General features: G+C 45.6%; 1 protein-coding gene across 9 annotated transcripts in view; it reads right to left on the bottom strand.

Moving 5' to 3' along the window:
* MAPKAP1 (MAPK associated protein 1) overlaps window positions 1-23,005 on the bottom strand; it is a 1,504,770-nt gene that overhangs the window by 876,200 nt on the left and 605,565 nt on the right. The window lies entirely within an intron of this gene.

The following is a 23,005-nucleotide window of genomic DNA, read 5'->3' as shown; positions in this document are numbered from 1 at the left end:
GCATGTGATAAAAGACCAAGTTGAACTTCTGAGGGGTGATTGAACTTTGAAACCAAGACACGATACCTTTGACAGAGTTGACCGGCGCCGCATGTGTGTTCAATACAAAGGCTCTGTAAGGTACCCAGCTGAAAAGCACCAAAAAGGTGAAAGTTAAGAGTTGTAAAGAATTGTGAATCGAAGTGGTTCTGAGACGTCAATCAAAATCCTGTGTACAGACGAAAGTCTTCGATGTTGATACAGCAAAGAAAGTTTGTTAAAGTATATAAATTGGTCCAAGCCCGGCAGAGAAGACAAATTGAAGGTTTTGTGTTCGGGTGGGTCTGAGCCTGGCAGAGGGGGACCCAAGGTGAATAGTAAATCACCTGAGCAATTGTGTACATGTCAAATCCGAAGAAGGAAGGAACTTTAATGTTGGTTTGTCACATCAGGCCTTCTGAAGTAAGACTTTGGATGGAAAAGAGACTTTAGCACAGAAGGCCCTGATGCTGAGGTTTTGAACTGCATGCTTGTGCTAAAGAAGCCAGAGTGTGTGCTAAGCTCGAGTGTGCAGTCTTGCCCCATGCTGAAAACGTGGGGAAGGGGAGCGAACGGCTCAGATATCCTGACATATCATTTCTTGAACATTTTTGTTTTGCATAACATTGTTTCCCACACAATTTGTATTTAGAAGTAAGGATTGGCAAAAGGTTTATTAGTATAGGCCATTTTATTTAGACAAGACTCTACTAGGACTTCATTATTATTTGATGGTCGTAGCTTACTCCCATCTCTAGATTTAGGATTAGATAGACTTTTTCCAAACCCAACTGAAGTTCAATAAATACCCTTGAACTGTGGTCACTTGTGTCGGTCTTACTATTTGATACCATGCCTTCCTTACACCACCCCCAAAGGGGCAGTCCAGCCCGAACTGCTAGATCACATCCCTTCTGCATGAGACCACAAGCACCCACACAAACATGTATCGGCCTCATTGGGCGTTATCACTGAGGAGTAGCTTGCCCAGAACAATGCCAGACGAAGATTAATTCTAAACCTTCCAGCCATCACCTCTTTTCCCTTGCCATAGTCACCCCAAGTGAGACAGGTATGGCCAAACATGGTTCACGTGCCTGCTGGGCCTAGAGACCCAAGACACTCCTCACTGATGAGGCCCAATGAGGCGAAACATGTATGGGGAGGGTTGTGGTCTCGTCAGCCTTACAGATAAGGGGTGTATCAGCTACATTTACTCCCTAAAAATAGGCAAATACTCAAAAGCAACACAAATAGGGAGTAAAAATACTCCCAACAAAAATAGGAAACAGACACGTAGGACGTTGTGCCTCCGCTTTCATTCACACACTGCTATATGGATATGTTTGGACCAGTAGTGCACGTAGTGCCACAGAAGGAACCTACTGTTATAACTGGCTGATCAGTAGAAGTAAACATGTATATTTTAATGTGTTTGAATAACTTGGTGCAAAGAAATGATTATCACAAAAACATTTTATTTTTCCAGTTAAAATATTTCTACTTGCTTATAAAAATATTCCCATTGGGAACTGAGCTTACATTTGTAATCCCTAAAAAAATAGTTTTACTCCTTTTACTCCCAATTTTAAAAGAAATATGGAGTCAAATACTTCCACTCTCAAATCTTATCTGGAGCATGCCGCCTTGTGACCAAGCAGTTCTGGCTGCACTGCCCCTTTTAGATGGGGACCACGCCTGATTTGCATATGGTCTTTCCCCTTTCTGCATGGCTTTGCAGGTGAAGAACTATGGTCTGGGGGGTTGCCAAGTGTGATGCCAGAGGTTAAGATTAATTCTAAACCTTCCAGCCATCACCTGTGTTGCTAAAATTAAGATTGTCAAATCCCACAGGCCTGTTATAATTGATAAAGGATCATTCAGCTCCGAAACAGACCCAGACAGAACATTCCTACTATGAGTATTGCTACTAACCCTGAGAATGAAGATATAACCCACCGAGGCTACTAACTCAAGATTAACATTCACCAGAGGGGACGTTTCCCCCACAACTTGAGGATACTGTGGAATCTTCATATGTGTTATGTATCTGTTATGCGTTTGCCAGTCTTAAATAAGAGATGCTTAAAAAAAAAAACAATTGATAAAGGCTATTACATACTGGTCAGGTCTGACTATCTGCATGGACATTTTTCACCACCCATTGTTACAAACAAGGGGATGCAACGGAGTTGTATCCTAGCCCCTTGCTTGAATATCTGAAAAATATAAATTGAACCAAATGTTTTAGACAAAGTGGGAAACTACACTTCTAAGTTGAGAGCAATTACTTTTCCTTGGTTGACATATGCAGATGCTGTGATTTTATTGGGCAAAACCCCAGTTGGTCTTCAGCAAAGTCTAATTGCAAAGTGTTAAAACTGTCAAAACATTCTTGAATTAAATTTAGAATAAACTAAAATTATGCAATAGGGTGAGAACACAAATAGAAACAGATTTAATTTGACTGGTAATGGCAAATCAATAGTAGTCCATTAATTTGTGCACTCAGGCTTTACGTCGTTTTCTAGACCCAGAGAAAATGGTCCATACCGTTGTTATAAGATGAATTATGCTCAGCTTTAGTGAAGCTCAATAAATGGACTTCGAAGTACAGGGCGTATATGTGGCTACCTTTATCAACTGCATGTGAATCAAAAATGAAGCCCATTAGGAGTATAAATGGAGCCAATATTTAAAGGGGTATGATTGGAAAGTAATATTCCAAGATACTTATGGGTCTTTCACTCGTCCACTTCAATTATTGTACTTCGTCCAGAGCTGGCTTCAAAATTTGTGAATGCGTGCTTTATGAAATTGAGATTGTTTTATGATTAAATAAAAAATGCACAGGACAAAAAAATATGTTCTGTATCCTAAATTGCTTATAACTCTGAGTCAACAGTAAGATGATAAATGTTCTATGTGTCAGTGGCAAAAGATTTATAAAAATGTCTATCTGAATGAAAAGGAGAGTAAAAATATCACTATTTAAGAACATGTTATACAATATAAAAAATATATATCTGTAGGACCAAAGAATTAATTATGAATTAATCTATGCAAATGCATGCTTGCAAGAATATAGAGGTGTGCAACCCAGGTTCAAAGAGATTCCATAATATTGTTTGAAATTACCTTGAAAGATCTACGTTTAGGTTTTCATAAATAAGTTACCAACCAATGAGATTGTTGGGGCTAGCCATAAAATTCCTTAAAACTTGCATACTTGTGGATTTGTAAAAAGACTGACAGAATTTAATCTCTTCGGTATTTATCTGTAAAATATAAGGTGTATTAAGAGCCAAGTTTCCACTTTTCTGACACATGTGTTCATAATCTATATAGGGTAAATACTGAAGAAGAGGGTGCTGTGGGGAAAACAAAGCTCTTTAATAATTATGGTCATACAATTCTAGAAAATTGCGTGTCCGGACACTTCACATTTCTTCAGATTTCATGGATTAATGGTGGGCTGAGCCCATGGAGTGAGGGAGTGCCTGAGCTGAGCTCCCGTCAAGATCCGGCACAAGATTATACGCAACCTTTTATTACAATTGCGATAGGCAGAGCACATTTTAGAACATGGAAAGAACTTCCCAAGCCCAGTACCGAAGCTCTGCTGAAAAACGGTGATTCCCAAGTGAAAAACGGCAGCTGTGAACCCGGGCCCCTGCTTCGGCAAGATGGCGTAGGTAGCTGTGGCAAAATGCTGAGAGAGGAGGAGCCGTACCCAGCGAAGTTGGCCTGCGTGCAACAGAAGCTGCTGAAGACACTACTCAGTGAAGTCTCCTGACTGACCCAAAGGCAAAGCACAGAGTGCACAGTGAACAGAGGAGCGGGCGCATGAACTAAAGATAACAAGAGGTGCGAGGAGGTGAGCCGGCAGAGAACAGCAGTCTGCGTTCGCTGCGCAGAAGGAGTTGAGCCTACACCACAGACCAGGCGCTACCAGGAGCTGAGGGCGTCAATCCCACCTACAGTACACCGGAGGAAAAGAGAGCCAGCAGTGTGCCCTGCACACAGCCAAGGTTACACGGAGACCAGAAGGTCCCTCTCGGAGCAAATCTTGCTGAGGAGCAGTGAAAAGCCCTTCAGGACTCTCAGACTGTGCTCTATTGCGGAGGGTCATTAAAACTGGTGACAGCAAAGCCTGCAGCCTTGGGGCGGATTGCTTTGGGACGCTACTAACAGTCAAGGCAGCAGTATTTGAGAAGCTGGGACAAGCGGGTTAACCATCTACAACTGCAGAACGGGTGCACCCGGGATAACTCACTGTGACACTGCGCCCTGGAAGGCAGAAGCCAGGTTAGGAGAATAGCACCAGGTGAGGAGGCGGGATCAGGGGCGACCGGAGGGGATGCTGCGGCCAAGGACAAGCGTGGCCTGCCGCTAGAACGCCCCACGCAAGGAATGGTTTGCAGCATGCTGACACCCCCCGCCCCCAACAGCACTGAGTTAACGGGCGCTGCCAGCCTGACATTTTTTCCTGAGGATGCATAACCCTGCCGTCAATGGACACATCGTAGACTATAGGACAACGCGCAAAAGGGAACAGTACGATTCATGGCATCGGTGTCGGTGTCATATTCTGCGGCCAGGCAGACAGGTAGAATCAGGTGCAAGTGTAGAAAGACAAGGAAATCACTGACCCAAAACCAATAATTAAAGCACGCTACAACGCAGGTTGAGCAAACCAAGCTGTTTGAAATGCTCAAATCTACGATAGAGCAGCCAGCAACATAACCATCAAGAGAATGAACAATAAAGCAGGAAACATTGCTTCGACATGATACAGGGCATAAAGGGCCGCCGCCAGAGATGCTGAACGCACTCTTGGTCACTAAAACAGGGGGTGGGGGGGCAGGGAGGGGACAACCACTAGTAGCAGTGAGACTGTTCCACAACAAAGCTCACTAGGGTAGATCGTACTGCACACAGGTGACCCAAAGAACAGAGCTACCAAGTGGTCCATGGGAGAGCCATTCATGAGATAAATGCACTGGGGCCGCGAGTGAACACTACAAGTAAGCCGAAACAGTGAATGCGCTTGAGCTTGTTGAAAGGGCTAACAACCTAATGATAAATGAGTAGGCCAAGCTGGTGAGCCAGTGCGCAAACCCTATGAACACAACCCAAGGACGCAGTGGTGAAGGGGCTAGAACAGAGGCAAGTTTATAAACTAGTGGTCGAGCGCTGACATCCGAGTGTACGCACAGTACCAAAGGGCCAGAACTGCAGTCACACCACAGACATCAGCAACAATTGCACAACCCCAAATACTAAAGTGCAGCACAGGCGAAGAAGCGGAAAAGATAGACGGCAAGCATAAGGGCATGTCCATAACCAAAGAAGAAGAAATCCACAATAATGGACTCATTTAACAAGGCTATCAGGACCCACAAGATGGGCCAGAGGGATGCTGCGGCGCCAAACGCACCGAAAGAACCTGATGCAAGAAGCAAGGACGATAAGGTGCCAGGGGCCATTGCAGCCCTGCAAACATTTATTGAAACGAAAATCGATGAGGTGAAGGTGGACATGCAATTAATGAGGCAAGATGTGCGCAACCTGACCGAAAGGTTAACTGTAATGGAATCCGGCCTGAAGGAAACTAGTGACGTGACGAGGGACCTGGAAAAGAGACTGAAAGGAGCTGAAAAGGAGGAATGATCAGCTAGAAGTGCGGGCGGAGATGCAGAAGGGCGAGCAAGACGCAACATGTGCTTTCTGGGGATTCCTGAGGGGATTGAAGGCCCGAATCCCACAGAATTTGTGGAGACCCTGCTACTACAGGAGATCGGAGCAGGCAAACGCGTGCAGGGATTTGCAGTGGAAAGGGCTCACAGATCCCGACAAAAACGTCCTCACCCTGGTTCGCACCATTGCCCGATAAATGCGAAAATCCTTAACTTTCAGGACAGAGAAACCATACTGAAGTACTCGAGAGAAAGAGGAGAGATTAGACGCAACAACCCCGTGATAGCTATATACCCAGACTACACGTCTGCTGTCCAAAGAGCAAGGAACTCTTTTGTACCAATAAAGGCAAGACTGTGGCAATTAAACATGAAGTACATGCTCATGTACCCATCCAGATTGAAGGTGATTTACAAGGGCCGACCCATTTTTCTGGAATCTCCTGCTCTGGCCACCATGTGGTTGGAACATAACCTAGATGGCGGAGAAGAAACTGTCAAGTGAGTGGCTACCGGCACCCGGGAGGGAAATGGAAGTGGGAAAGGGAGACATTTAAAGCAATAACTGCTATGAAGTGATATAATAATAGGGGCATTAGCCCGAAATGTTGAAAAATGTTAAATTAAGACAGGGGCGAAGGATGGCCACTCGCCTAGGGCATTTTGGTCCTACCCACACTAAGGTTAGCAGCGGCCGGTTGCAGATGCTGTTCGACTCGCACAGGAAGGCCTGGATGGGTCAAGTTGGTGCGGGGGCGCCCGAACGCTGCACAATGGTAGCAGCAGCTGGGGGCAACAGATTTGTTATGGTTTGGTTCAGTGTTTATTCTTCGCTTGATGAGGCACAATGCTGCATGGGTTGAACAACAATAAACAGTGGATGGTTGGCTATGACGGCAAGTTGCAATGAGCTAAATTCTACATGGGGCAAGAGTGGTCTGGGAGGATTGAGAGGATATGTGGGTGCAAGGGGAGATAACGACACAGGTATGGCTGCTAACATCAAGGTACTAACGGGGAATGGGTACTTACCTGCGCAGAAACCGAGTTAAATCCTTCCTAAATAGGAAAAGGGTGGCAATTGCATTACTGCAGGAAACCCACCTCACAGAGGAAACTATGGCCAAGGTGAAGGAACACTGGGGAGGGAAGGAATATGGGATGGGGTGGCATACCCTAAATACGCATGAGGTGTCTTTACGTGGGTAAACACAGCTTTGCCCTTTAGGCTATTGGGGATGGAAGCAGATGTTGGTGGCAGATACCTAATATTGAGAGGCTGCATTGAACAAGCAGAAATATGCATAGTCAACTCCTACTTCCCCAATCACGGGATCCCTGTACACCTCAACACACTAACCGCAAAGATTGCTGCTTACAAAGAATGCTTCTTTATCTGGGGGAGGGCGATTTTAATTGTGTGAGAGATTTGGACATAGATAGGTCTACCCCCACCGGGTCTGAATGGCAATGAGGAGTCTAGACCTAGTTGACGTGTGGAGGGGGTTGCACCTGATGGACAGAGAATACTCCTACTTCTCCTCTGCACATGGGCTATACACCAGAATAGACTACCTGCTCATAGACAGAACTCACCTGACCCAGGTGGAGTTGGCACAATATTTGGGAAGGTCAATCTCGGATCACTCGCCATTACTACTGGAGTGGAAGATGCAGGGCCCTCGTCCCCCCCATACCACTATGGCACATGCCGGTTGATGCACTGACGGATCGAGCTTTCAGAGCAGAACTCTGAAAAAAATAGAGGAATATGTTGAAAGGAATGTGGGTAGTGTGAAGAACTGGAGCACGGTCTAGGAGCAACCGAAGGTGGTAGTAAGGGGTGAAGTTATTGCTCGCTCCGGGGGCAGCAGGAAAACATTGAGGATGGACCTGGAGAAATGGGAGGAGGAAATTGGGCAAATGGAGGCAGGAACGCAGGGCACCAGAGAGGAGGAAGTGAAATTGGCGGAAACCAGACGTAATTGTCAGGACGCCTGGGGGAGCCGATCAAAGTTTGATTAAGCAGTAAAAACAACTAGAGCACACGCAGAGGGAAATAAGCCAAGCAAACTACTGTCGTGGCTGTGCAGGAGGGAACACCCAAGACATCTAACAACGGAACTTAAAGATGCAACAGGAAGGGTGCATAAGACAACAATCGATCAATGACACTTAAACGGAATTTTATTCCCGCTTGTACAGTCAGGACACTGGCGACACAGGACATTATACAGGTTACGCTGGAGGAAATAGGTTTGTATAACCTAAGCAAGGCGCAAAGTGAGACGCTAGATAGGGATATGTCAGTGGAAGATGTAAGCAAGGCTATCAAATCACTGACATCCAGTAAGACCCCCCCCCCGCAGTGAGGGGCTCCCCCGGAGTTTTACAAGACCTACAAACCAACCCGGACACCGACACTGCACAGGGTATTTGAGGAGGCGTATGAAAAGGGGGTACTGCCAGAGACCATGAGGGAAACGTTGCTGATCCCAAAACCCAAACCGGGAAAAGCAATTGATGATTGTGACTCATGCTGCCCACTAGCTATGCTAAATTATGATGTCAAAATACTGACAACCATATTGGCCAAGCGGCTGTCAAAGGTGGTTGGGGAACTAGTACACAGGGACCAGAATGGGTTCATCCCATTCCGCAGCACAGCTATAAACCTGCGCCGGCTGCAACATCTCATGGCACAGACCACTGGTTCCCAGTAGGACTACGCTATAAAGATGCTATAAAAGCGTTTGATTCGATATACTGGGAATGGCTTCTAGCAGTTCTGAGAAAATTTGGGTTTGGCGAACAATTCATTAGGTGGATAAAAATACACCGCACCGGTGGCAAGGGTGAAATCTGGAAGGGTGGTGTCCCTGGTCTGAAATATCCAGAGAGCCACCAGACAGGGCTGCCCGCTCTCCCCCATACGTAGTGGGTCTAGAACCGATAGCCATATACCTCAGAAAACAATTCGTTGATGCTGGAATCTGGGTGGGAGCAGTGTACCACATAGTATCATTATATGCAGATGTGCTACTATACTTACGAGACCCAGACCTGAATGTGCCAGCGATCCTAGAAGTGTTAGATAATTATGCAAGGATTTCTGGGATCTGTTTCAGCAGAGAAAAGTCATGCATATTCCTGCTAGCAGGGGGAGGGGGGAGGAAGAACTGCCAGAGGTGTGACTCCAATGGCAACTAGAGTCGTTCAAGTACTTGTGGGTAACAATCAGGCACACACCTGAACAGATGCACCAGAGCAACACAGAGGCAGTGATAAAGCCATTGCGGGAATCCATGAAGTTCTGGTCCAAACTCCCGTTATCAATGATGGGCAGGGTGGTTATTGCTAAAATGATTATTTTACCAAGATGTATATAATATTTGCATAACATACACTGCTACATAAGGCCATCGTTTTTTTCGCCTACTAGAAGCATTGATGTGCAAGTTCCCACCACAAACTATCTGTGGCCACATTGAGCCTGCCTTACAGGGAAGGAGGAATACAGCTCCCTGACCTGGAGAAATACTATCTAGCGGCACAACTTCGTTTTGTGGCACAATGGTTGTCGGGTGAACCCACACCGGAAATGGAACTGTTGAGGTAACTGATCGCACCAGCACACCTTAAAGCAGCACTGTGTGTACCCCTGGGCTGCATAAGGGACGCCCCCATGATAATACAGCTGGGGAGACGGGTCTGGAACAGAGTCACATCGCTACTACAACACCCCTATTCATCATACACACTGATGGCTGCTGACGTCTAAAGTTGAAACAGACCTAACCGTAGTACAACAATGGGAAAGGTGGGACATCTACAGAGAGTTTGAGTCACTGCAAGAGAATGAGGGTCTTCCGAAGGAGCAGTTCCTTTGGTATCAAAGAGCCAGGCGAGTGGCGAGGGAGAAATGGGAGAATTGGCCAGAGGGGCCAGAGATTGACCCTCTGCTGACCCTAATGCACACGCTGAGCGATGGCTGGAAGCCGGTTTCTAGACTGTATGGCAGATTAACGGACAGGCCCAATCCCAAGAGCGCATTGCTAAAATCAAGGTGGGAAACCGATATGGGTGTCGACATTACAGAGAAGGAATTGAAACGGATACTAATCTACCCCAGGAAGGTATCACGGAACGCCAGATTCAGGATGATCCAATTAAATGTCCTGTATCGCAACTACATGACACCACACAGGATAGCCACATTCAGTAACAAAACACAGCCATTATGCCCTTGGTGTGACATTGAGAAAACTGGGATTTTGCACATGTTCTGGGGTTTGTGCAGGTACAGGAATTCTGGGCCCGAATTGTACAGACCTGCAAGAATGCAGGGATAGTTCGGTATGACTGGACACCGAAGGAATGCCTGCTGGGGGCATACACCAGACCGAGTAACTTCAAACATGTGGTCAAATTAATGGACATCGTATGCATACTGGCAAAGAGGTCCTTTGCGATGGCATGGAAATCAGTGGCGGGCCCACAATATGTAACGTTGGTGGAGGGAACTCGAGCACTGGACAGAGGCCGAGACCAGGGTGTAGGGTGATGTCTTCAGAGGTGAAGCAGCTGGAGTCAAGTGGATGCGCAGGTAAGAACAGCGGTAAGCGTTACGCTGCAAAAGCAGAGCAACACGAAGCAGAGGCATGTGGATGGGTAGGCACACTTTTACGTGAGGCGCCAGGGGACTGGGTCCATTTGGACCCTGGGGATAAGGGAGGACTGGCCCTTAGTTCTGTGGCCATGACAGTGAAGAAGATAACGCAATAATTCCTGTTAAACCACAAAAAATGACAGGAAGAAAAAACATCCTTAGACAGAAAAGTTATTCAATCATGTAAAACTAAGTAAACCCAGAAACCCTGCATAAAACAGCCACCTCTCTTAAAACGTACATAGCTGATTTAAAGAGCTTATAAACGCTATACATTTAATAAGTGCGTACAAACTCTGCACGAAACTATAGCGCAGTTTGTGTTACAGCTACAAAGGAAACCAACATATTGTGACTTTGCAAATTTTAGCGACAATAAGATTGAGAGTCATTGAGGGCTGTATATCACCACAATTCAGGAAGCATCTGTTGAAGAAACCTCTTCCCTTAAAGGAGGTATTAGAACTAGCAAGAGTGTATGAGAGAGTTGACACTCAGGCAGCAAACATGGAGAATCCAAAGAGACTAGACACCATTGCTGCTTTAGGACCAAACATGCAAGGGCAAAGGAGATATGCTGGCACACCATCTGGCCCGTCACCTCACCAGGATGGGTGAAAAAATAATAGTTGCAAAAGTCCTTTGGAAAGGCAATGTTATCGTTGCAGATTTGAATTCCCACACAGTGCTAATGCCCGGCTCTAGGTCAAATGTGTCTGAGATGTGGTCAGGAGAATCATTTTCAAACAATGTGCCGAGAGAGAATGCCGCTAATGCCTACATACAGGTCTAATATGCAAACACTGCCAAGCAGAAGGTATGACATGCAAAAGATTGTCAACGCAAGAAAATATCTAGAGAAAGACTTTGCAAGGCCTAATGTAGTTGCCAGGGCAAACTATGAAGCCCAACAACCAGGGTTCATCAGAGCCATGGACAATTTACAGATCGAACCAACAGAACAAGCTAGTCAAGAACAAGATCAGACTCTGCAATTATATCAAGTTCAAAATCAGGTGGAAATGCAATGTGGAGAACCCCATGAGAATCCGTCAAATGAAGAAGAGCACTTGAATATGAATCAGTATCAAGAATATGACCGATATAGCAAGGAATATGTGAGACTGATCTATGATACAACGGATGATAAAGTGGCCATAAAGGTTACAGTAAATTTATGTGGGCAGCACATACCTTTTTAGTCGATACAGGTGCCACAGTGAATGTAATGAATTAAAAAGCATATGAAGGAATAGCAAGCATATATCCTTTACAAGCATAGAGAGCTTAGATTTTTCAATGGGGAGCAATGCAACCATTGGTCTTTAAAGGACAATTTCAATGTGAGTTCATTCACGAGGGCCGTTGTGTAACAGTCGACATACATGTCATGAGTAGTCCAGCAGTGGGTAGGTGTCTCATCAGCTGTAAGACTGCCACTAAATTACGACTCATTGAGGTCAAATATAATCAGTCCGAGATGATACATGGAGTTCCTCTGCAACACCATGATCTACAAACCTTGTCAGAAAAGGGATTAGATGTGGAGAAATTAAAGGAGACATTTCCAAAATGATTCCAAGGTGTTGGAAAACTGAAAGCCAGTGTTATACATTTACATATTGAGCCTTCTATCCGTCCTATTCCTCAACATCCCAGGTGGAAAAGCTTTCATCTTCAGGCAAAGGTATCTCAGGAATTGCAACAACTGATTGATAATGATATCATTGAAAGGGTTGATGGTCCTACACCTTCGGTGTCCCCTTTAGTGGTGGTACTCAAGGCAGATGGTAGACTTTGGCTGTGTGTGGACATGAGAATTCCCAATACTGAGATACAAAGGGAGAGGCATCCGGGACCCAATATCGAGGATATGATCATTCGACTAAATCAGGCCACCAGATTTTCAAAGTTAGACTTGAATCAAGGGTACCATCAATTGAGATTTGATCCTGAATCCAGGTTTATTACCACTTTTACCACACATGAGGGGTTGTTTCGATACAAGCGTCTGAGTTTCGGCATTTCTTCTGCTGCTGAACTATTCCAAGAGATGATTAGGAGACTCATAGCACCAGTAAAGAATGCATTTAATTACAGTGACGATATACTGGTATATGCCATTACTTAAAGTCAGCATGATGAGGCCTTGTAACAAGCATGTAAAATTCTGCAGGATAATGGTCTAACTTTGAATGGCCCGAAGTGTGATGTGAATAAGCATAGCCTGTGTTTTTTTGGTCACATTTTCAGAGAAGGGAATAAAAACAGACCCTGATAAAGTTAATGCCATCTTAGGACTAGAAGATCCAAAGGATCTTTTTTGGGAATGACAGGTTATTGTGCTCGATATCTTCCCAACTATTCAACATTGACTGATTAACTTAGGCAGTTGTTAAAGGAAGATGTGGCATTTGTATGGAATGAGGATTGCAGAAAGGCTTTTGAAATGATAAAGAACTGACCAGTGATCAACAACTTGCCTATTTCAATCCTAGTTGGGAAACTGAAATCAAAGTGGATGCCAGTCCAGTTGGTCCGGGTGCCATATTAGCTCAGACAGAGCCAGGAAAAGGGCCGTGAGGCACATTGTGGCATATTGTAGTAGGGCTCCGAGTACCATTAAGCAAGCATATTCACAAGCCGAGCGGGAGAGTCTGGCTGCAGTATGGGCATGTGAAAAGTTCAACCATTTTGTCATGGGCAGGCCATTTACTCTCATAACAGATCATCAAGCCTTGCTGTCACTCTTTGGAAATCCTAGCCTCCACGCATAGAGAGGTGGGGCATACGTCTGCAGGAATAGGATTATAACATCATTCATAAACCAGGAAAGGAAGCCAATCCAGCAGATTATTTGTCTCGACATCCTAGAGGGGTACCTGAAGTCAAAATGCAAAAAGAGGCTGAGGAGTACATGTCATACCTGTCCCTCAATGCTTTACCACCGACTATTACGAAGGAGGTGTTTGTGGAGAAGAGCAAATCTGATGCCACGATTCAAGCGGCTTTTTCGACTTACTAGAGTTGGCAGATGGAGATGTCTGGACACAGAACAAATCAGAAAGGAAGGGGTGGATAGAAGAGATCTCCAGGGGTTGGCAAGAGGGAGTAGTGAACTGAATGCAACTGACCAAGGGGTGTTGCTTAGAGGAAATCGGCTGGTAGCCCCAAAAAGTTTGAGAAAGATCCTTGTGGTTTTGGCACATGAGGGTCACTGTGGGATTGCAAATACGAAATAAATACTGAGAGACCATGTATGGTTTCCATACATGGACAGTTGAAGGCACTTTGCAACACTGTTTTGCTTGTCAGGTAACTTCGTCCAGCAATAACCAAGGCCCACTTCAGGAAGTGCCGTTGCCAGATGGTCCGTAGAATAGAGTGGCCATTGAGTTCTATGGACCATTAGAAGAAGGGGGCTATTTGTTGGTTGCAATGGATGAATACTTTGGTCAAGCCTGTGGCATCTACAGCTTTTCATCATGTGGTGGTCATCTTGGATAAGTTGTTTAGTGAGTGGGGTGTCCCTACTGTGGTTAAGACTGATAATGGGCCACCTTTTCAGGGACATGAGTTTGGAAAGTTTGCATTGCATCTGGGTTTCAAGTACCAGAACATCACCCCACTGTGGCCACAGACTAATGGCATGGTTGAAAGGTTTATGGATACAATAAAACTGACTCAGCAGAAAGCTGTTGCAAATCACATGTCAATGCCACAGGCAATATCACAGATGTGGCAGGCAGAGTTGTAACACGCCTCATGAAATAACAGGATATTTACCTGTAGAATTGATGTTACGGTACAAGCCCAGGACCAGGCTTCCATGCCTTGAGGACTATACCCCTAAAGAGGATGATGAGATCAGAGAAAGGGATAGCGTGAAAAGGAGAAGAGTCAAGGAGTGGACAGATCGTAAGAGGAAAGCGAAAGAACATCATATAACAGTGGGAGAGAATGTGTTGGTCCAGCAGAGGCAGAGTAAGAAGTTGGATTCAAGGTATAGGTCAATGCCCCTAGTGGTCAAGAAGGTTAAAGGAGCTATGATTACAGCTGGGGGGGATAACTAGGAATGCTTCATTCTTTAGAAGGATGTTTCTTGAAGACTCCGATGAAGAAGGTCTTAATGTGGAGATGGATGAAGGAGAGCTTTCCCTATCTGATGATGGATCTGTGAGTTCTGATAACATTCCTGTGAGCCCTGGAAGTCCTGTGCCAGTGGGTTGTCCAAATTCTGAATCTCTGGAAACGGCCGTGCAGGGCCAGCCTTATAAAGTTATTCGCAAGCCGGCCCACCTGATTGAGCAAATGTACACATGGATTTTATAAACATGTGGGTATGCATTTAGATGATAAGGTAGTGTCGTATTGGCATAAAGAAATGTGATGAAATGTAGAATGTGTAATGAAGCTGGAGAAGCTTGGAATGTGATGGCTTCGGGAAGGGCAGTTAATATAGGACATGGTAGTAAGACATATATTACAGTCTGGCATTATTATTAAAGTTATGGTGCCATAGATACACGTTGGGCCAAACGCAATGTGTTTGGAATTTGGATAATGAAGTTACTGGCAACTGTCACAGTGCGTACGGGCAAGAGTTAGCCCACCGCACTCTCGTTATGTTCAGTAAAAAAAAATGCCACCACACAATCTGCGCCAGTTCAGATTTGTGTTTTAATTCCAAAAGTAAAGTTCAAAAGTACTTAATTGTAACAAGTGTCCAGTGCAGGACATGTGTTTCGGCCTGTGGCCGCCTTCAGAACTGGACTAGTAGTTACAAGTTAATTAATGGTAATATAACATGAAGCATCCACTGAAAATATTCAAAGCAAAACATGTGATCACACACATAATTCAAACATGTTGTAACATCAAGTGATGCAATCCATATCAGCAATTGGTACAGAAACAATATAACATTTCACGTACATTGTCAGAGAAAAAATTATAAAATAGTCCATTGCATCATTTATTATATATTTCCAAGACAGAGACAGAAATTGGAGGAGTTGGACCAAGGTAGTGAATATGAACACAGGTAGGGAAGCATGTCGTCCTATTTCGATACATGTTTGTAAAATATACAAGATATTGGTAATGCGTGAGCAATTTACTCCATGTTTGTCTCTTCTGACCTCCATTGTCTATTATAACGAGCCACTCATTCGTTACCACTCCAATGTAAAGTACCCTATTTTTCAAATGAACTATTCATCAACATGAACATAACAGCTGCTAGTGCAATAACAAATTTAGTTAATTTATTGTTAACTCATATAGAGTAAAATATTAGTCCATGTGTATTCCTACGATGGATTGTACTTTTGATCTGTCGAGCATAGTGAATAACAGGTTGAACTAGTTGCTGCATAAGCTCCATTCAATCGATATCCTGAATGAAGATCACTTTCCCCGTACTGCGACGAGGAAGATCCCCCAATGACTCACAGGGGAGTTAGAAGATCAGTACTGTGACAAGGGAGAAGAATGGAGGAATGAGGATTACAAGAACAACATACAGCGGTCTACTCTTTCCCAAAACCCTATGGGCTAGAGCCAGTATTAAAGCAAGGAAAGACTCGGGAAGTGTGAGATAGGGGTGCCCTCAAGGGCCTGGCTGCAGGATTCGTGTGGCAGAAGAGAAGGCATTGTGGACTGATGTTTGGGCCAAAGGAAAGGGGAATCATTGCACCCCAACTGCTAAAGGGGAGCTGAGAAGCACTGGAGCAGCCAAGGGGACATGTCGGCCCTCTCCAGAAAGAAGGGTAACACCTGGGCATCAACAGGGTGCCACAGCCCAAAGGTGACTGAAAGCGTCCTCACTGAGGGGGAAACCAGGTAGATAGATTCCAGTGCTAGGAGAAGCTGGCTGGGGAAGCCAGTGCACTGCTGCTGGCAGGATTGTGTAGCTCCTCTTCGTTGCTCCTCTTCGTGCGAGAAGAGGTCCGTGGAGCCAACTGATTCGGAGTGCTGAGGGGAGAAGGCTGCTGGAGGCAGGTGATGTACAGCGGGAACGCCAGAAGCAAGCAGAAAGCTCCTGGGCATTTCCAGACAGAGAACAGCACTTTGCTCACTTGAATCCCATGTGAAGCAGACCAGCATAGCAGAAGCCACAAGAAGCAGGAAACTGGTGGAAGAACGGTCACAACGCAGAAGGCAGCAGGAGACCATCATCGGCAGACCGTAGAAACAACGGCAAATGCCATCAAGAACCAGTGAGTCCATGATGGGACAGAGAGAGCAATTATGTAAAACTGAAATAAATGTAATTTGTGAAACCACAAAAGAAAAGGAACGGTTTGTGAAACCGGAGAGTGAAAGACGGGAAGGGCAATTTTCACATGGGAGAGACTTTCAAGTTTGTCCATGTATGTAACGATTATATGAAAGACCGAAAAGCCAATATATAAGAAATCAAGTATTTTAGCCAAGGCGGCTACATGACTGACCCATCAAAGGTGGAAGAGTGAGCAGGAGCTCATATCCGAAAAGCCCTGCCAGGAGAATATACCAGGCAGCTATAAGTTCGCATGTTCAAGGGAAACCCTGGCAGGAGAGTATACCAGGCAGTTGCCAGTGCAAGATAACAGAAAGCCCTGGTAGGAGAGACCGACAAGAAATTACAAGTGTGTATTTTCAAGAAGCCTTGGCAAGAGAGTATACCAGGCAATTGCAAGAGTGTGAATCCAGAAAGCCTGCCAGTAGTATATACCATGCAGTTACAAAGGTTTAGAGGTAGTCCTGGTAGGAACACACCAGGCAAGAAGAAAGTGAATAAAACACAAGAAATAGCCAGTGGGCTGTGTTGGTCTAAGAGACTGAAGAACCAAAAATCCTGTCAGGAGAGTGTTTTTATTTATTTATTTTTACATTTATTAAGAGTGATAAAACCTTGGGCATCAAGGCGCCGTTACACACACTTAAAAGTCATGAGGGGAGCCAAACATTCAAGATTTAAGTGGTGGCTTATGCGAACAGCTACGTTTTCAACACACCTCGGATGGCCCAGTAGGATTCTTCTGCCCTTAGGGAGGGAGGGAGAGCTCCATTGGTAAGCTGCCACAGCAGGGAAGCTCGCACACCCGCTTGTGGCACGTTTGAACTTCGGTTGAACGACCCGATGAGCATATGCCAGTCTTACTGGCTTGGATGACTAGATTTCATGAGTCTCTGACAGGTAAGGTGGAGCAGAGTTGGTCAGCCATCTGTGTGTGATAAAGTTTTGAAGATGATACTTTCCTTGATCAGTGCCAAACAATGGGCATATCTTCTGGCCGCTGTGGTGTGCGTTCCTTTAGGAATGTTAAGGGCAGCTCAGACGGCATTGTTCTGGAATACCTTGAGCTTATGGATGTTGTGAGACGAGTTGCCGGCAAAGAGAGCATTAAAATAATCTAACCTAGATCTGATGATGGCTTTGGCAACGAAAACAACATTTTGGGGATAAGAATGGTCTGAAAGCATTTAACAACTTGCTGCAGAAGATGCAATGACATTAACCAGGCATGTCATGGAGTGGGTGGCATCAAGGTAGATGCCCAAGGACTTCACTGAAGAAGAGAGGAGGATCTAAAGGCCGTCAATGTTGAAGTTGAAATATTGTGAGCTTAGTTTCTTGATTAGTGCTGGAGGCCCCAACACCAGATCCCGGTCTTCTCATCGTTCAGACAGAGACATAGGAGAATGTGGGTATCATCGGCATAGTTGACCGTATGAGATGCTGATGGAGTCCAAAAGATCAAAGAGTTTTAGTGAATATATTGTATAGGGTCTGGGAGACAAAGGAGCCTTGAGGCATTCCACAAGCGATAGGTGCGGGCGGGGCACAAGCCGATTCACAAACTCTGATCTGCCAGCCAGGAAGGACTCTACCCAAGACATTGCTTCTGGAGAGAAGATTGCAGCGGGGATCAGGTGGTGACATAGAATTTTGTGGTTGGCCAAGTCAAAAGCGTAAGAAAGATCCAAGAGAAGGGCAAGCTTATCCTCATCTTTGATTGCGTCAAGTTGTTCTTTAAGTCCAACAAGGCAGATTCGGTTCCATGGCCTGGCCGAAATCCTGGCTGGCATACTCCCAGGATCTGGTTCTTTCCGAATCGTGCTGGACTTGAATATAGGCTGCCCTGTCTAAAATTTTCAGAAGGAAGTGGACAGTTGTGATGGGGCGGTAGTTGCTGGGAGTCAACGTGTGAAGCGTGGGTTTTTTGGTCAGCAGTAGAACCCAGGCTTTCTTTAGGCTAGAAAGGAAGGAGGCATTTATGAAGCTTTTGGGGCTTCAGTGCAGTCATTAATGATAGGGGCAGTGTCACCTTTACACCTTGAGGGTTTCAGGCTTTTGAGTATGGCTGAAACTTCAGTTTTTAAGACATTGCATAGCTTAAATGCAGAGGGGCCTTGTGGGGGAGGAGGGGTTGGGCAGATAGAAATATTGCTGGGAATAGGTAGTGCAGAATTTTTTATTAGCAATCGGTTGGCCTGAATTTCCATGTGTAGGGAGTCTACTTCGGAGCAAGACGTATTGGCGTGCCCAGTTCGGCACAGGCCGATTCGCCGCGTCCAATTTGGCACATCAGACATTTGGCTCTATGGGTGATGCCATCACATCTATGGGAGGGTGGGAGTCTGAGCGCTGCGCTCGGCTATGAGCTCGACTGATGCTGTGACTGACGGCTCTGCCTTTCAGGTCAGCGCTCCCAGAGGTGGTCTCAGGTCCCAGCTCTCAGAGAGCAGCTGATGCTGGCAGTTCTCAGACCCAGCTCTTGAAGAGCTCAGGGGAGTGGTGTGTGGGTGTAGGTGGTGTCTGCAGAGGGGGGGGGTTTACCAGAGCTCAGGATGGTTGTCCTCTGAGGTCATGGTGCTGACCTCTGGGCTCTACGGGTGCTACTCTGAGTTTAGGGATGATGCCAGAGCTGAATGGGTGCTACTCTTTGAGTTCTATGGTACTGGTTATGAACTCATGGGAGTTACTCTTGCAGTTCAGGGGTGCTGGCAGAGCGCAGCAGTGCTGCTTTCGGAGCTCAGGGGTGCTCTCGGAGCTCAGGGGTGCGGAGCTCATGAGCACTAACCTCACAAGTACTGACTAAAGTAACAGTGATGAGCATGCACTGACTGAAGTAACAGTGATGGAGCACTAATCTCGCATCCACTGACTGAAGTAACAGTCAGGAGCACTAACCGATGAACAGATACACAACATACATTGATGGGATTTTCCAATTCCGATGCCGGCTGGAATGTACATATGCATACAACAAATACATAAAATACATTTCCCGATTCAAGATGGGATTTTCAAATTCATCGATGGGGGCCCAGGGCGGCAGCGATGTGGTCGTGGTGGCGGGGGGTGGGAGGATGAGGGGAGGGGAGAGCAGGGGAACAAGCCAGAAGAGTGCATTTTTGAAAGTATAATTTGCTGCAAATGCGGCACGTTGACAGGTACAGTGCCTGTTAACGTACTGCATTTGCAAAGAATGCTTTTGAATTTGACGTGAGGGAGTTTTAGACTCGGCTGCAATGTCAGCCACGTCCAAACGTCCCTCGCACTAAATCGCCCATGCCAAATCAGCCCGTGGCAAAATGGCGGCACCAAAAGAGGGTTTGCCGGTCGACTTTGTCGAGCAAGGCCTTCTGAATATTTGTGCACCAGGCTTCGTCTTTCGTGATACTGGGTGGTGGCAGGGATGGGGCTTTCCGATTCCCGGTGGATAGAGAATAGCTCTTTGGTATTTGACTTGGTCTTGGCAATTCTGTTGTTGGAGGTAGATTTCACCTGGATGATAACTTGTTTGTATTGCCTAGATATTGATTCAAACAAATGTCTTGTAGGCGTCTGAGGGAGATTTATTTCCAGGGAGATTCTGCCTTGCGTTTCTTGGCTCCAAGCTCTTGGAGGTTGGTGGTGAACCAGGGGTTGGAGTGACCCACGGGTTTAGACTTACGAGGTGCTAGTGGAGCAACTGTCTACTGCTGATGTCAGAGTCTTTAAGTAGAGGTCAGCGAGAGCATCATGGTTCTTCGAGAGGTGGTGGAAGGGATCAGGTTGGGAGTCCCTTCAGCAATGGGGAGATATTCTCTTTTGTAAGTTTGACGGCTGTGAGCCCAGGTGGGCGGAAGGGCGGTATGAGCGTGTGTAGTGGGCTGGGGAGGTGGGATAGTAAAGGCCACAATATAGTGGTCAGAACAAGGGCAGGGCGTGATGGTGCCGATAGCCAGTTTAAGTCAGACATCAGTCTAGGGCACGGCCTTTCACATGGTGGGGGCTTTAATGCAGTGAGCAAAACCTAAGGCGCTGAGCGAGTTAGAGGTGGCGTTTTGGTCAGTGGGGTCATGAGGCCCAGGTTAGGGTCCCCTAGGAGGAGGATTCTGGAAGCGGGATTCAGAATGGAGCTAAGGGTGTGTAGGAGGTCCGGGTGGACGACAGATAACACAGAGAAAAAGAGACTGTGGTGAGGTGGTGTGTTTGACCGATAGCATATCGCTGTTTCCTTCCATTTTGGTAGTACATTGCCTGATGGTCAGGGAGTCTTTGGAGATCAATGCTACTCCACCTCCAAGATCGTAAACTCTAGTGGGAATGCTGTTGACAGGGCTGGGCCGGAGGCAGCATGTAGCCATGATTCTGTGATGGCTAGAAGATCATGGTCTAGCGTAGTTATGAGGTCACTGATATCTAGTGCGTGAGACAGAATGGATCTAGCATTAATCTGGCGGTTTGATGGCGCTATAGGTGGTGGATGGATTGTTTGGTTATTTATTATGCACCTATACACAAGTGTTTCAAGGGATGGGGTAATGGATGGAACGGGATCGATGTGTGCAAGTTGGTGGCTCGATCTGCAAGCCTAGTGTTTCTTCTTTCCAGTGTTTGAGAGTATATTTGTGGAGGGAGATAGCCTGTTGGCAAGGCTGTTTCTCTGGAAAGTGGTGGCTAGGAGTGTGGGGTGAGTACACCAGGTATTCCGACCACACATAAAAGAAAGAACCAGCTTAAAGATAACTTTTGTTGTTGAACCATGGGAACGTCAAGAACTGTTATTTATAACTCGAGAGTGACAAAGAATCCAGAGGTAGGGAAGGGAAAAACCAACTAGAGCAAGGAAATCTATCTTGGGAAGCTTCTTATTCTGGAAGTTATACATCTTATTTCTTTTGAATATTTTCCTTTTCACTTCAGAATTCCATGTTTAGCATGTTAGGGTCAAAATATTACTTTTGACACAGGACAGTTTTGTTTTGGACATTCTGAGACTGACATATCCTTAGTTTTGAGTTTAGGACGGGGAACAATGCCAGTGCAGGGACAGCAAGGTATTTTGCCCAACCCCTTTTGTGTTCTAATAAAAGTCTTTAGGCAAAATCAAGTTCAACTTGTGTCCGAGTATCATTTCTGACTACTCACATGGTTCAGAGAATAAGATTAATTTCGAGTTTCTGAAATTAAAGCAAAAGCATATCCCCGTCCATATTAAGATCTGTTCTCCCTCTGCCAGGTTTGTGAACAGTCAACAAGGGCATCGCCTGGTAAACTGTCAACATGGATAAACCTTGGAAAATGCATACACAGTGTCCCTTGTATTCCGAGAAGATTGTACCTCTCATCTTGTTTAGAATTCACATTCTGTCTGCAAAGTAGTAACATCTGGCTACTATTGTGCATGGGCCACTGGAGGTACGTTCCCCTCTATGTGTTCTGTCCAAAAAAAAGATCTAGATCATCTGTATCCTGAAATGCCGTATTCAATACCCCTTACCGCCTGTTTCACCTGAGCTACAGTTTTCCCGTCTAAATTGGGAACACCTAAAAAACGAAGTGTACACTGCCTTTCCCCATTTGCAACATGAGCTACCTTCCTTTCAGCTCTCTATGGGGGGTCTCCAGCTTAGCCATACAAGTACCATACTTTAGTTCAAGTCAGTCCATGGAGAGATGATTATTTTAAAACTCCCTCAAAGCTATCCTTCAATTTTGCATCTTGCTACTGAGGTGCACAACTGTGGCCTGAACCTCGAAACTAAGTGCACTTATGTCCACCAAAGTGTCGTATATATCCTGCTCAATGGCTACATATGCAGGCAATTCTTTCGGAAGTTCCAGTACCTGAAAATCCATCAGAGTCCCTCAACAGCAAGGAGGCTTGCTTATCTGTTGAAGGAATGTCCATAGGTGAGTACTATCGGCTGCTTTTTCCTGTCTACGAGGATTTGTCGGTCGACAACCTGGGCTTTTCCACTGTCAGCATGGACAATGACGTATCCATCAACCGTTGCTTCACCATCAACAAACACCTTGCAGATGTGCTAAGTGAGAAAGGCTTTTTCTGACAAATGCTCCGAGAACCATGTAGACTACTTTTTGGAGACCTGCGTAGACAAGCATTCCGTAGCCAATGCAGTCAAAGAACGGTCAGAGCAAGTCTTGGATGAAGCTTTGTACCACTGAAAAACCCACTGGGTTCAGAGAAGTGGTGGTTTTTGGAACTTTTAGATTTTGCAGAAATAGATGCACCTTTTTCCACAGTAGCAGCTCTCCTTTAAAAGAAGCATGCTTTTCTGGAGTCCTTAAGTCCTAGCAGATTCCTCCGCTGAAGAGGCCCCACTACCGTCTTCGAAG

Source organism: Ambystoma mexicanum, chromosome 8 (genome assembly GCF_040938575.1).
Source record: "Ambystoma mexicanum isolate Mex_15411 chromosome 8, UKY_AmexF1_1, whole genome shotgun sequence".
Lineage (NCBI taxonomy): Eukaryota > Metazoa > Chordata > Amphibia > Caudata > Ambystomatidae > Ambystoma > Ambystoma mexicanum.
The sequence above is the reverse complement of the archived record's forward strand: the minus strand, read 5'-3'. Positions and strand labels throughout refer to the sequence as shown.